Raw genomic sequence first — 3,426 nt, 5'->3', positions numbered from 1 at the left:
TCGGCTGAAATTCCAGAGGTAGGTTTTCATTACAATGAGTGACACTGGGGTGTGAGCATGGTAAGGAGTCTGGAGTGGTAGAGGGGACGGGAAAAGGAGTGGAAGGGGGTCAGCCTTTATGTTGGAGGGTGCACCAGACATCTATACTGGCTAACCCAATCCAGGGACATATGATTGATGATAGTTTTCCTGCAATATTTCACCAGCAGGGACAGATATGTGATCACCTTTGCGACTATACTTGAAGCACATAAGGAAGTGTAGTATTAAATACCAGATGTATGTACAGGAGGTCTGTGAACTTCACCTATATGCTTGCCCTGACCTGGTGTTAAAACAGTGTTTATCTTTTTGCTTCATGATGATAAAATTCCTATTTTGCATGTTCCATCGATCTTGGCTCCTGATGCCATGCCTTTGCTCTGACATTGTCCTGGTTGGTAATTAGCTGGATCTCCTGTGTTAATTGCAGGGCCCAATCGTGACCAGGCCTGTCATTAGGAGCTGCACGGTCCTTTGATGTCCCACTCATGACCAGCACCCATAAAGCCCTACTCTCACACATGCTAATACCAAGTTCAAGCGAAGCTAATCTCAAGTCATGAAAGTCCTTAATGAGTTAGCATACTTTCAAAGTGAACTCTAACATCTGGTCTAGATCTGGCTATTCCCCCAGTATACACAACAGACAATAGTGTTGTGGGAATGTTTGGGTGTCAGCTTTTGCTTTAAATTCAGTGAAACATGGCAATGTGCTATTACCCTTTCCTATTGTATGTCTACGATCCAATTGCTTAAGTTTGCAATGACTTTTGCAACATATTTGGGGTTTAGATTATATACTGTATGTCTGAACTTGTTAATAAGTTGCCTTTGATACTTCTCAGTGCACTTTCAATAATTCAATAAAAACGACACACTCTTAGAAAAAAAAGGTGTTTTCTAGAACCTAAAAGGGTTATTCAGTTGTCCCTCTAGGAGAACCCTTTTGGGTTCCAGGTAGAACCCTTTTCACAGAGGGTTCTACATGGAACCCAAAAGGTTTCTACCTGGGGAACCCTTTTGGAACCCTTTTTTCTTAAACTGCAGTATCACTTTTACATCTGCATCCCCCTCCTGTTCTTCCCCCTCAACTTATGATTTATGGAGAGTGACATTTTATGTTTGAAAGCTTTGTGCGGTATTGCCCATATTATGGAACCACACCTTCAAAAGAGTCAGTCTACCTCCAAGCTTTCAAACAATGATTTTGGAGGCACAACAGAAATTGCTTTCACATGAGGAGAAGAAAGCCTTTTCACAGTCAGGTAGTGTAGTTAAACTGTAAAATACGACCCTGTGATTTATCTGCCATGGCAGGATATACTGTACTGTACCTAACCACAACCAAACCTGAGGGGGGGAGGTCCTTTTAACTGCAAAAATCTGAGAAAGTGAAGGCTGGAAAAGTGGTTAATGTTTCCCGACTCATTCAGGAGAAAGAGGTAACAGTTATAACATAGAATCAGATTACATGTTAAATTGAGCTGATATAATTACACCAATTGGGTGCCTTTTGAGCAGTGTAAATTGGTTACAAAAAAACCCCACATTCTGTAATAAAGAGCACCTGCTCAACTTCATAAAAAACATGTTTTCCCATCTTAAGAGGTTATTAAACACCAAAATTACTATATTAAGTGCCTAGTAGGTGCCAACCAGGGTCGACTGTAACAGTGTTGAGGATTACATCTTAAATCAGCTTGTGACAGGGGCAATGGAAATGTGTTGTGGGCAACAGGGAGGGGCAGTTGAGTGCAAGCTTCACCAACAACAACAAAAATAATTAAAACATTTCTAGCCTGTCTATGGCTAACAGAGTTGATGTGTTATGCCTGACCCGCTCCGTTTTCCACCAGAAAATGCCCAAAAAGAGTAGAACTAGTTCACCTGCTTTTACGGTATGATTTGACTATTAGATGTTCAATATACTTTTGAAAAAAATATTTAAAAAGGAATAGTTTCACCATATTAATACGAGAGTTCAGTTCACGTAACAGTGCAGACCTTAAAATGAGGGAGAGACGTAAATGAATCACTAATCACATGAAATAAATACTAATCTTCTGAAGTGACTTTGTCAAAGCAATAAAAAAAAATTAAAAAATTACAGTTTTACAGTGATGGTGAAAACTTGGAGACATTTTGGGGTTAAGTGGGTTAAAATCTGCCTAGAAGTCACAGAGGACGCACAGAGGGACATTTTAAAGTGCTGAATTTTGGCACTTTAGCAAGTCTTTTTCATATTCAAAAATCTGACTTATTGAATTATCCCGTGGTCTATATTAAAGGGTACTTAATATAACAGGCTTTTAAAATTTAAAGTTGGTGTACAATTTCTACTTAAAAAAATCAAAGGGATGCAAAAGGCACTCATTTTGTGGAAAGACCCAACTATTTGATCGATATTGGGGTAGAAAAGTTAAAGGTCCAATGCAGCCGTTTTTATCTCAAAATCAAATAATGTCTAGTTAACAATTAAGTACCTTACTGTGAATGTTTTCAACTTAAAATTATTTAAAAAAGGCTTCTTAGCAAAGAGAAATTTCACAAGCAAGAATTTTGTGGGGAGGGGAAAACATGGGAAATCATGTGGTTTTGGAACACTTCAAATGTCATGATATTTCACAGGAAGTGAAATTATTCCTGGCGAAAGCCAAACACTGCATTCCACAGTAAGAACCTTATACCAACGGTCAAGCATGGTCAAATCATATCACATTTTATTTGTCACATGCTCTGAACACAACAAGTGTAGACCTTTCACTGAAATGCTTACTTACAAGCCCTTAACCAACAATGCCGTTTTAAGAAAAATAAGTGTTCATGAAAAAATAAGTAAGTAAAAAATTCAAGAGCAGCAGTAAAATAACAATAGTGAGGCTATATGCAGGGGCTACTGGTACAAAGTTAATGTACGGGGGCACCAGTTAGTCAAGGTAATTGAGGTAATGTACCTACATGTACATGTACATGTAGGTAGAGTTAAAGTGACTATGCATAGATAATAAACAGAGAGTAGCAGCAGCGTAAAAGGAGGGGGGCAATGCAAATAGTCTGGGTAGCCATTTGATTAGCTGTTCAGGAGTCTTATGGCTTGGGGTAGAAGCTGTTAAGAAGTCTTTTGGACCTAGACTTGGCGCTCCGGTACTGATTGCCGTGCGGTAGCAGAGAGAATATTTTATGACTAGGGTGGCTGGAGACAATTTTTAGGGCCTTCATCTGACACCGCCTGGTACAGAGGTCCTGGACGACAGGAAGATTGACCCCATTGATGTACTGGGCCGTACGCACAACCTTCTGGGCTGTGCCGTGGCGGAGATCTTTGTGGGCTATACTCGACCTTGTCCCGGGATGGTATGTTGGTGGTTGGAGATATCCCTCCAG

The sequence above is a fragment of the Salmo salar genome, chromosome 21 (assembly GCF_965601325.2).
Source record: "Salmo salar chromosome 21, fSalSal1, whole genome shotgun sequence".
In the NCBI taxonomy this organism is placed as follows: domain Eukaryota; kingdom Metazoa; phylum Chordata; class Actinopteri; order Salmoniformes; family Salmonidae; genus Salmo; species Salmo salar.
This window is presented reverse-complemented; position numbering follows the sequence as displayed.